Source organism: Eleutherodactylus coqui, chromosome 4 (genome assembly GCF_035609145.1).
Source record: "Eleutherodactylus coqui strain aEleCoq1 chromosome 4, aEleCoq1.hap1, whole genome shotgun sequence".
NCBI classification, from domain to species: domain Eukaryota; kingdom Metazoa; phylum Chordata; class Amphibia; order Anura; family Eleutherodactylidae; genus Eleutherodactylus; species Eleutherodactylus coqui.
In genome coordinates, this window is record NC_089840.1 from 240,512,671 (window position 1) to 240,525,624 (window position 12,954).

Sequence of the window (12,954 nt, forward strand, 5' to 3'; positions counted from 1 at the left end):
GTCCTGTCGTGGATGGCAGAAAATGCGTCCAGCAATGTATCGACCACCCAGTCTTCTACGCAGTCCATTACTCCCGGACTAGGGACTGCAACTCTGAATCCTCTGGCTGCTGCTCCTCCTTCCTCCCAGCCTCCTCGCTCCATAAAAATGACATATTCTGAGCAAGCAGACTCCCAGGAACTGTTCTCGGGTCCCTGCCACGAGTGGGAAAAAATGGTTCCTCTCTCACCTGAGGAGTTTGTCGTGACCGATGCCCAACCTTTGGAAAGTTCCTGGAGTCCGGGTGATGAGGCTGGGGACTTCCGGCAACTGTCTCAAGAGCTTTTTGTGGATGAGGATGATGAGACATAGTTGTCTGTCAGTGAGGTAATAGTAAGGGCATTAAGTCCGAGGGAGGAGTGCACAGAGGATTCAGAGGAAGAGCAGCTGGGCGATGAGGTGACTGACCCCACCTGGTTTGCTAAGCATACTGAGGACAGGTCTTCAGAGTGGGAGGCAAGTGCAGCAGCAGGAGAGGTTGGAAGAGGCAGTGGGGTGGCCAGGGGTAGAGGCAGCGCCAGAGCGAAGAATCCCCCAACTGTTTCCCACAGCACCCCCTCGCGGCAAGCCTCTGTGCAGAGGGCTAGGTGTTCAAAGGTGTGGATATTTTTTAGTGAGAGCGCGGACGACTGAAGAACAGTGGTGTGCAACCTGTGTTGCATCAAGATCAGCCAGGGAGCCACCACTACCAGCCTCACCACTACCAGCATGCGCAGGCATATGATGGCCAAGCACCCCACAAGGTGGGATGAAGGACATTCACCGCCTCCGAGTAACACCACTGCCTCTTCCCCTGTGCTCCAGCCTCCCACACAGATCCAATCAACCTCCCAGGACACAGACACCTCCCGGCCTGCACCCACACCCTCACCTCAACCATCCTCCACTCAATCCAGCAATCTCTCTCAGCGCAGCGTTCAGCTGTCGCTAACACAAGCGTTGGAGCAAAAACGCAAATACGCTGCCACCCACCCGCACGCACAAGCTTTAAACTTGCACATTGCCAAATTAATCAGCCTGGAGATTCTGCCGTACAGGCTTGTGGAAACAGAGTCTTTCAAGGACATGATGGCGGCGGCGGTCCCGCGATGCTCGGTCCCTAGTCGCCACTATTTTTCCCAGTGTGCAGTCCCCGCCCTACACCAGAACGTCTTCCGAAACATTAACGATGCCCTCACCGACGCAGTTACTGGCAAGGTCCAATTAACGATGGACATGTGGACAAGTACTGGCAGGCAGGGCTACTATACCTCCCTGACAGCACATTGGGTGAACTTGGTGGAGGCTGGACCGAGTCAGAGCCTGGGACCGCTCACGTCCTACCCACACCCAGAAAAGCGTGTCCTACCTCGGTGGTGGTATCTGCGGCATATTATACCACCTCCTTCAAAGCCGCCCCTGCTGCTCCTCCTCCGCCATCTCCACCTTCACCTCTCAATTAAGAAGTGTGAGCACGTCGCCAGCAGTTGGTAGCGCGTGGTGGGCAAGTGCCAGCAAGCCGTGCTGAAACTCATCAGCTTAGGTGACAAGAGGCATACGGCCCCCAAGCTGTCGCAGGGTCTGACAGAGCAGACCGACCTCTGGCTTTCGCCGCTGAGCCTGCAACCGAGCATGGTCATGTGTGACAACGGCCGTAACCTGGTGGCGGCTCTGCAGCTCAGCAGCCTCACACATGTGCCATGCCTGGCCCACATCTTCAATCTGGTGGTTCGGCGGTTTCTGAAAAACTACCCCCACTTGTCTGATGTTCTCGGCAAGGTGCGCCGCGTCTGCGCACATTTCCGCAAGTTCACCACGGATGCTGCCACCCTGGGGGCCTTGCAACGTTGGTTTCAGCTGCCAGAGCACCGACTGCTGTGCGACATGACCACACGCTGGAATTCTATGCTGCACATGTTGGCCAGGCAGTGCGAGCTGCGTAGAGCAATAGTGGAATACCAGCTGCAACATGGGCGGCGGAGTGGTAGTCAGCCTCCGCAATTCTTTACTGAGGGGTGGGCATAGATGGCAGATATCTGCTAGGTCCTTGGAAACTTCGAGTCTACCCAAATGGTGAGCGGCGATGCGGCAATCATTAGCGTTACCATCCCGCTGCTTTGCCTGCTGAGAAGTTCCCTGCAAAGCATAAAGGCCGACGCTTTTCGGTTGGAACAGGAGACGGGGGTGACAGTATGTCACTTGATAGCCAGACTACCCTCATGTCTATATCTCAGTGCGTTATTGAGGAGGAGGATGAGGAGGAGGGGGAAGAGACAGCTGGGCACACTGCAGGGGGTACCCATGCTGCTTGCCTCTCATCTGTTCAGTGTGTATAGGCTGTAGAGGAGGAGGATCCTGAAAGTCATCTTCCTAATGAGGACAGCGATGTGTTGCGTACTGGTACCCTGGCACACATGGCTGACTTCATGTTAGGCTGCCTTTCCCGTGACCCTCGCGTTAGATGCATTCTGGCCAACACGGATTACTGGGTGTCCACCCTTCTCGACCCACGGTATAAAGAGAACCAATCGTACCACCATCCTCCGTGATGCCTCTGCTCCATACAACTATTGGGTATCAAAGCTGGACACGTGGCACAAACTTGCGCTGTACGCCCTGGAGGTGCTGGGCTGCGCTGCCGCTAGCGTCTTGCCAGAGAGGGTGTTTAGTGCAGCTGGGGGAATCATCACGGATAAGCGTACCCGCCTGTCAACTGCCAGTGCCGACATGCTTACACTCATAAAGATGAACAAAGGCTGGATTTCCCCAGACTTCTCTTCTCCACTGGCGGAAAGCAGTGAAACCTAATGATTCTTTTTGCTGCAACAGTAGAACAAAGCATCCTCTATCACCACAATAAAGGGGGAATTAGCTTTGTCAATCACTCTCGGATATTATTACTCCTTCTCCTCCTACTCTTCCTAAAACAGCATGTCATCACGCTGAACTGCCAATTTTTATGGGGCAAAAAGGCTCTGTTTAAAAGTTTTTACAATTTTTCAAAGTTTAAAAAGTATTGATATTTTAACAGAAACCAATTTTTTTTCACTGGGCTGCCTCAAGGCTCTGTTACAAATTAAGCAACAGCGAGCTGCATCTTTAAAAAATGATTATAGGCTTCACCTGCCCTCACGGTTGAGCAATTTTTTAGGGACACACTTGTACTCTTGGTACACCAATTTTTATGGCCCTCCCCTATACTGTTATCTAACTAATTTTTCCAGCCTTCGCCTACACCGTTGGTACACCAATGTTTCAGGGGTTCAACTACACTTTTGCTACAGAAATGTTACTGGAGTCTGCCTATACCCTTTCTGCTGAATGATTTGAGGGGTTCGCCTATACTCTTGCTTCAGAAATGTTACTGCTGTCCGCCTATACATTTTCTACTGAATGACTCGAGGGGTTCGGCTATACTCGCTTCAGAAATGTTACTGGGTTCCGCCTAAACTTTTACTACAGAAATGTTACAGGGGTGTGCCTATACTTTTGCTACAGAAATGTTACTGGGGTCCTCCTATACTCTTGGTACACCAATGTTTCAGGGGTTCGCCTACACGCTTGCTACACAAATGTTACAGGTGTCTGCCTATACTTCTGCTACAGGAATGTCACTGGGGTCCGCCTATACTTTTACTACAGAAATGTTACTGGGGTGTGCCTATACTTTTGCTACAGAAATGTTACTGGGGTCTGCCTATACTTTTGCTACAGAAATGTTACTTGGGTCCGCCTATACTCTTGGTACACCAATGTTTCAGGGGTTCACCTATACTCTTGCTACAGAAATGTTACAGGGGTCTGCCTATACTTCTGATACAGAAATGTTACTGGGGTCCGCCTATACTGTGGGTGCGCAAAGACTTCCCATCGCGGTGTTTTACCTATCTGGCACAAATACACTGACGGACTTGGGGAGAAATGTGGGCTGAGGCCGAGGTCCTTGGCGGGGTGAAACTCTGCCATGTTTGGGCACTCTGATTTCTTCCTGCGTAATACCATCCTTGTGCACTGACAGCATAGGCGAGCCCAAAGAACTGAAAGACTTCCCCTTGCAGTGTTGAGCTATCTGACATCTACACAGAATGAATAGTGTGTGGACACACAAATTTCCCATTGCTATGTAACTCGCGGCACCTTGGGTCATACAAGGTGGAGGCTGGGACCGAGCCTGACGCCTGACCCTGGGCCCGCTCACGTACTTCCCACACAGACTTTTGCGGGTCCTACCTCGGTCATGGTTTCTTGGCCTTGTTATGCCACCTCCTTACTTGGGGTAAGAGGATCAGCGCTGGGCAACATGTACTTTCTCTCATGTTCCCACAGTTATCTGAGACACTGGTTTTGGCCAAACAAAAGGAGCGTTACTGCATTAATGAAACGTTTACAGCTGCACTAGCATCCGAATCCGCTTTATGCCCAGGATTACTGAGGGTGTGAGCCGAGGTTGAGGTCTTTGGCAGGGTGAAACTGCCCTTTTTTGGCGCTCTAATTTCTTTATGTGTAATACTTTACTTGGGTTCCAGGGGCTATTTTATGCTGTGGGTGCACAAAGACTTCCCATTGAGTTGTTTTACCTGTCTGGCACAAAAACACTGACTGACTAGGGCAGAAATGTGGGCCGCGGCCGACGCCCTTAGCAGGGTGAAACTCTGCCATGTTTGGGCACTCTGATTTCCTCATGTGTAATACCATGCTTGAGTTCCTTGGGCTCGCCCATGCTGTGAGAGCACAAAGACTTCCCATTGCGATGTTTTACCTGTCTGGCACAAATACACTGACTGACTAGGGTAGAAATGTGAGCCGAGGTCCTCGACGGGGTGAAACTCTGCTATATTCGGGCGCTCTGATTTCTTCTTGTGTAATACCATCTTTGTGCACCCACAGCATAGGCAAGCACAAGGAACTCAAAAACTTCCCATTGCAGTGTTGAGCTAACTGTCACCTACACAGAATGAATTGTGTGGGGACACATGGATTTCCCATGGCTATGTAACTCAGGGCACCTTGGGTCATACAAGGTGGAGGCTGGGACCGAGCCTGCCCCTGGGCCTGCTCACGTGCTTCCCACACAGACTATTGCTGCATTGTGGAGATGTGTAGAAGTGCTGGCACTTGAGTCCGCTTTATGCCCACATTTGCGGCTCCTGACAATTTTGTGACAGAGGTGGCACGGGATTGGAATGATGATCGTACGTCAATTTATCATCAATTCTCAAAATCATTGTGGGCTATCGCCCACATTTTCAAAGAGGGTCGCTGCCTCGCCCTGACAACCCTCTGCAGTGTGTGCCTCCGGTTCCTCCTCATCCAGTATGAACTTAAAAATAGACATGAGGGTGGTGTGGCTATGAAGCGAGCATGTGGCATGAGGGCAGCTGAACGCTGCGCAGGGAAACTTTTGTGTGCGCTGTGGACGCAGGGTCATGTGGGGTGGGGGGGGGGGACAGCAATGCCAGCATGTAAACCAGAAGAAGAGGCAGCTGTGTCACCCGCAGGCAGTGATTGTCCTTGGTTGCAGGTAGTGTGGTGCTTAGCTAAGATGTGCCAGCGCATGTGCCTTGCTAATGAGGGTTTGTCTAAAGTAAATTGTTAGGGGGGTGATGCCAGACTATTGCCCCCATTTTGGCTTAATAGTGGGACCTGGGAGCCTCAGATGCAGCCATGCATGCTGCCCCTGCCCTTCCCTATCCGTTTCTGTGGTGTTTCCATGACTTTCTGATGTTTTCTGGTGTTTGACAAGTCATGACCTATGCGGAGCATCGGTCCCATACAAAAATGCTTGAGTTGCCCATTGACTTCAATGGGGTTCATTACTCGAAACGAGCTCTCGAGCACTACGAAAAGTTCGACTCGAGCAACGAGCACTCGAGCATTTTGGTGCTCGCTCATCTCTAATCTGGTAAGTCCAAACCAATTTTTGGACAACGACACTCCTTGCACCATTGTAAATGGGCTGATGCACTGCACTTCATGATGAATGGCTTGCGTCCAGTGGCATAACTTGTATATCTTATAGCATACAGTTCCCATCACAAAATATGTCTGGCATCTCCAAGAGTCTGCATTGTATGTAGCATGGCTAATAAGACATGATGAATTCTACTGATAAGGGTGTACAAATACTTTTTGTAGGATAGTACATGACATTTCCTTCAAATGAAGCCCAATGAACCCTAAGTGATCTCTTTTTTTTTTTGCATTCCCTACTGTATTCATTATTTTTTTTTTTTAAATCAATTTTTATTAGAATTTTTCGAGATACAAAATGACGACAGTCACTATCTAGGCACCCTGGAATACACGCATCCTAGTGATGTTCCCCGATATACAAATAAAAAAATTGCATTACAGATGTATAGGAATCATACTCAACTTGGATAAACGAGACCTTCATAATAGGCCAAAGATAAGTGAGAGAAATACTGACTATATAAAGAGAGGAAATAAAACATCAAATAACATGAAATGGAGTGGGAGGGAAGAGCGAGAGGTAAGGAAGGGGATGTAGGGTCAGGTGGAGAGGAGGGAAGATTGTCTCAGTGCGTGAAAATGCCCAAGAGCCTCAAACTGCGACACGAGCTCCAGATCTGCAGGAATTTACCATGAGAGTTCTTATTCCAACTGGATAATTCTTCAAGATTAAAGATCATGTTGACCTTCTCCTTCCATTGTGCCAGAGAGGGCAGTGCATCGCGTTCCCAGTGCAAATGAGTCAAGGCTTTGGCTGCATCGATAGGATATGCCATCAGTTTATCCCTAAGAGGGTGAAAGGTTGAGGTTGGCTTCCAGAGGAACACCACCTCGGGCAAGAGCGAGAAATTTGGCGTAATCTTACTCAGAACCTCCTCAATCCCCCTCCAGGAGGGTGTCAAGATCGGGCAACTCCACCACATGTGAAGATAAGATCATTCCTTTCTATCGCATCTCCAGCATCTGCTATGTGGTGCTAATTTATATTCGTAGAGCCACTGCGGTGTCTTGTACCTCCTGACTAAAAGTTTATAGTGTGATTCCTGAGCTGAAATGAAGGGGGAAAGACCAAAGGAAGTACCCAAAATTAATTTAGTATACCTCTGTGACAAGGAGATGCCCAGTTCCTTTTCCCACAAGGTGATAAAGGTGGGCTTGGCTGTAACCTGCGGGATAATGAAGAATTTGCGTAAGGAGGAAATTTTCCTCGCGTTGGTATTTGTTTCCCTCGATGCTCTTTTAAAAGGTGTCAGAGGTCTAATAGATCTAAAAGTCTTAAGAAAATCTCCTAACACTTCAACCACCGAAGCTCGATGTAAAAAAGAAAAATTATGAGACGGCAAAAGGGAGTGCAGAATCTCCGATGGAGACAGGTGAGCCAAGACCTGTAAGTCCCCCAAGTTGAACGCTCTAAATTTCTTCCAGACCAAGACAGTGCCTGGGTCCGACGGAAGACCTAGTAGTCTATAAACTATGCGTAGTGGAAAGGCCTGGGAGGGTGTTGGGGCCAAATTGCCCCTCAAATTGTCCCACACCTTGCAAGGGCCCCTTAACAAGGGGCAAAAGCCTTTTAATCTATATCTGCTCCTAACAGGAGACCATAGGTCTTCCATAAAAGTGTCGCTATTATGACCCAAGGCTATCAAAGGGAGTATTCTGTCCTCAATTGGATACACCAGGTCCATCCAATAACTTAACTGGGAAGCCCGATAGTAATCAGGAGTATTGGGGAGGTCGATGCCTCCCTCAGAGCCTCTCTTTATCATCAAACTGTAAGCCAGTCTTAGTCTTTTCTGCCTCCACACATAGCCCGAGAAGGCCAAAAGAAGGGTCTTAAAAAAACTTGTTGGGAGGTGGATAGGAAGCATTCTAATCCTATATAAGACTATAGGTAGAACATATGACTTCAAAATGTTCTTCCTGCCAAACCAGGAAATGAACAGAATGTCAAAAGTTCTCAAGAGGTTCTTGACTTTACTTAGCAGCGTACAGGTCTTCTGATTTTTTAGTTAACTTGATGCCTAAATAGTCCAGTCAGGTCTCCAACCACGCAAAGGGTTAAGTGGAACTAAGAGCCCTACTATGGGATAGGGGTATAGAGATATTGAGAACCGTGGACTTATGAAAATTAATTTTAAAGTTCGAGATCCCACCAAATGCGTTCAGAAGCTCAACAAGTCTGGAAAGACCTTTATCAGGTTTTGTGACCAGGAAGACAATGTTGTCAGCGAAAGCTGCTGTTGACAATAGTTTGTCTCCTATGTGCAGGCCCCTAATGTCCGGGGCTTGTCTGACTTGTAGTAGGAGGGGTTCCAATGCCAGGATAAACAGTGTGGGGGAGAGGGGGGATCCCTGACGGGTGCCATTTCTTATGTCAAAGGGAGAAGACATAATGTTGTTTACTTTTAGTCTCGCATAAGGACAGGCATATAGGGAAAAGATGGCAGAGACAAACCCCACTGGAAGGTTATAGTGGGGCAGGGCTCTTTTCATATATGTCCAATTAACCCTACCGAACGCTTTTACAGAGTCGGTCCCTATAAAGGCTAAGGGAATGTTGTGGTGCTGAGCATAATGAGCTGCATGAAGTAGCCTGTGGCAGTTGTCCCTGCCGTCTGTCCCTCCCACAAAACCCTGCTCCCCAATAATCAGAGATGGGATGAATACCTCGAGTTTCCTAGCCAAAAGTTTCGCCCAAAGCTTAATGTCGAAATTAATAGGCGAAATGGGCCTTTAGCTGCTGCAGAGAGCGGGGTCCTTGTTATCTTCGTGTATCAAAGTGATATGGGCTTCCTGTGCTTGTTTGAGTAAGGCAGCTCCTGAAAAGAGAGCATTGAAAAGTTCGGTCAATTTGGGGACTAAAGCTGATTGAAAGGTCTTGTAATAAGCTAAAGTTAGTCTGTCAGGGCCAGGGCTTTTGTTGGGCGAGCAGGAAGTTAATAAGGCTTTTACTGCGGCCTGTGACACAGGTACCATTAGGGAGCTCGCCTCATCACTGCCCAGTTTTGGGATGGGCAATTTCTGCAACAAGGAGTCAATCTGATCCTTCACGTTAAATGTCCCTGCAGGTTGTATAGATCCGAAAAAATAAGCTGAAACTCCCTGGCTATATCCGAGGAGGAGGTTGCTAGCTTACCTGAGTGAGTTATTATAAAATTAATCATATTTTTGCCCGGGCTTTTTTGATTAACGAGGTCATAAATTTGCTTCCCTTGTTACCTTGTGCATACGCAATATATTTCATAAGTAATTTTTTTTTTTAAAACTTGGATTTGAGACAAAGATGTAATTCTCTTCTTAATTCTATCAGTCTCTCTAAATTGGATTTCGTTTGCGAAAGTTTTACTGTCTGTTCTAATTTAGCAATTTGTGTAAGTCTATCATCAATTTCTTTCTTTAGTCGTTTCTTGGCTCTGGAACCCATAGCTATCAATAAACCCCTAACGTAGGCTTTATGGGTCTCCCATACATTAGGAATAGCAACTTCCCCGCCCGAGTTGAGCAGCAAGTATTCTTCGATTAGGTTGGAAAGGGTGATGTTCTCCTCCTTTGAATCAAAAAGAGATGTGTTAAGCCTCCATCTCCATTCCCTAAGAATTTGCTGTAAGGGGCGAAGCAGAACGTGGATGGGTGCGTGGTCGGAGATAGTCACTGGATCTATTATAGCCCTATCAGAGGAGATAAATAAATAATCCACTCTCTGAAACGAGGAATGGACCTGGGAGAAAAAGGAGTAATCTTTTGATGCTGGATGGAGGAAACGCCACATGTTGACAATCCCCAATTCTTGCAAGGCCCGGTTGAGTCTTCTTAGCCTTACCTGGGATATCTGGGAATGTCCCACGGAGGAGTCCAATAATGGATTTAAGGTGACATTAAAATCTCCCCCAAGGATTATATGACCTACTGCAAAGTGTCTCAAAACCTCCAGCTGTTTAAGTAGCCAGGGGACCTGATCCACATTAGGTGCATATAAATTAGCTATAGTGATTTTTGTGTTTTTTATAGTCCCTATAAGAAACAACACTCTGCCATTGCCGTCTGTATATTGTGAGTCACAAGTAAAATTAACGGATTTGTGGAAGAGTATTGACACCCCCTTAGAGGCTGACGTAGGGTGGGTGCTGTGGAAGCACTGAGGGAGGTGTTTACCTGGCAACGCGAAGCATCTATCCCTTTTCAAATGAGTCTCCTGGAGGAGAAGAATTTTCGTGTCATACCTTTTTAGGAGAAGGTCGACATTATGGCGCTTCAATGACGAGTTAAGGCCCCTGACGTTAAATGACGTGAGACGAAGATCACCCATGTCGTGTTACATTTGGGATAAAAAAGGAAAAACAAGAAAAGCGAGAACCAATATTAGACAGATATAAGTTGTTCCTATGCACCAAACAATCTCTTCTCCACCTGAGAAGCAACAAAATAAAAATAAAAATTACCAGCGCTCCAGTGCCAATGAAATAAGGTTGCTATTAGTTTGTAAAGCGAACGCCTTACTAGTTGCATTTATAACAACTATGTGGTCGTGGATCGCAGTTATGCGTTCCACTGTTTATGCGCCTCATATTCATAGCCAACCGTGCGATCACGTGACACTCCTATACCACATCACCATTTGACGTGGGGATGCTGTCACGTGACCACTCTATGGAGCGCAGCGCTGTGTTCCATTTGATCACGCTGGCCAATTACGCCATCACAGAGACCGGGATAGTGTAGCGACGGGTATCATCGCTCCTCCTTCGGAACAACTGGATCATAGAACACTCCTTTCTCCCGCCAATCTTGACGGGGGGGGGGGGGGGGAGAGGACATCTGACGATCCCGTAGAATGCAGCGGAGTGTTCCACTGACCACGTTCGTGACGTCATCAGAAGTCTCCCGAACGGTCAGCTAATGGAGACAATGAACCAATAGAAAGTATGTGTTAGATATAAATATAATGATTGTTTGTATGTTTATTATGCTTGAGAAAGGCCTGTGACCAGGCTGACACGCGTCGAATCTAAATAAAAACAAATTCCTTATGGCACCTGCGGTAATTGCCTGCATTCTGGGATTCAGGGGTGCCGATTACAAGGCACCCCTGTGAAGTAAGTGGAACTTCTTTCATGCCATAATTTCTGTACCACTTTGTTCCTTATTTCGTTGGCACTGGAGCACTGGTAATTTTTATTTTTATTTTGCTGCTACTTATCCTTATTTCATGGTTGCTACTTTCGCCCCTGAAATTTATCACGACGCTCTCCAGAGGATGTCTTAATTTGACCAGTGTTCATTGTTATATTTGGATCCTGGTGGGAAAATCTAAGACACCAATTGGAGTTATACGCCATCTTGGATTGTGACGAACCGGAGCCTTTTCTATATTGGCCCGGTGTCGTCGGGTGAGTTCTTTTCTATTTTATTCTCCCTTACATCTTGCTCTTCTCACCCTCTGGAGCGCTACCCACATCTCACTGGTATACCTTCTCCACCTGAGAGGGAAGAGGTAGGGAAGACGGAGTAGGAAAGACTGGAGAGGGAAGGGAAGAGTAACACAAATAAAATTAATAAAACCAGTGAACACTGGATGGCCAGTGAATTTAGATTGACATTAACACTTGGAGAGGGTCTGTCTGGCTCCTACGACCTTCTCTGAAAAATGGGCGAGCCACAACAAGGTACTGCAACAGCAGTATCAAAAAAACAAAAAGAAAACTCACACAGCCTGACCTGGCAGGCACGGTCTTGAACCGCTTCAATTGTAGGACGAAAAAACAATTGTAAATTAGCTAGGACAATGTAGAAGTAGACAGCAAGGGAGGGGAGAGAAACAGCAATCCCCAAAAGCAAAGAGTGGTATCCGTCCCGATCACTTCGGCCCCCCCGGAGGGTTGAAAAGAATCCCAAGCGTCAGGTGTGTGTGTGGGGGGGGGGGGGGGGGAGGGAGGTATCCCCGCTCCTTCCTAACCACGCAGCCCTATTTAAGAACACGGTAGGAAATAAGGTAAAGAAAAGGACAATGAGAGGTGTCTATTTAAGACCTCCCATCACAGACAGTCACCAACTATAATAGAATGGCGGTCTTCAAGTGTTCATCTCCACAGAATCATCTCTGGCTTTCTTTTTCTTGCTTTTGGGAGACTTGTAATTGCATACTAGCTGCCAACTCTCTGGGAAGGATAGCCTAGGGAACCTCGGTAGGTCCGGCAGTGGGAGCTAGCTTGGTAACAAAATTGGTTCAATGTCCAGCAACTGCCAGCACTGTTGAAGCTCTTCCGGAGAATGAATATTGAGCTTTCGGCCCTTATGTGTGATCCCCAGTCCGAACAGAAATAACCAAGCATATTTTATGCCCTTGTCTCTCAAAGCCTCCAAAAGCGGACGTAACAAGCAGCGTTTGGTCAAAGTAGAGGGGGCCAGATCTTGGAAGATTTGTATTGGGGCATCCGCATAGCGTAGATCTTTATATTGTCTTGCTGCTCTTAAGACAGCTACTGCATCGGGAAATGAAAGCAACTTACATACAACATCCCTCAGAGGTTCTGACGCAGAGGGTAGAGGTCTGAGGGCTCTGTGTATACGCTCAATACTGATGGAGGCAGCCCTTTCCTCTCCAAGGAGCAGGACAAATATTTCTTTAGCCACCTTAGCCAGACAATCTCCTGCCCATGACTCTGGAAGTCCTTTGATGTGCACATTGCTGTGCCTGTTTCTGTTCTCTAAATCTTCCTGCATTATTAGGGTTTTATTAAGCTGGTCACGGTGCTCTTTAAGTGATTTTTCCAGCTCAAATGAGAGAGAGATAATGGAAGCAGAGGTGGTCTTTAACTCTTCCACCTGACGGCCCATGTGCCTGAGATCCTCTTTGATTTCCACCAGATCTGTTCTGAGGGGGTACAGGGCTTGAGAGAACAAGTCTCTCATGAAACCTCTGGAAACATTCTCTCCTTCCTACCCATCCGTTGAGCCCCCCCCCCT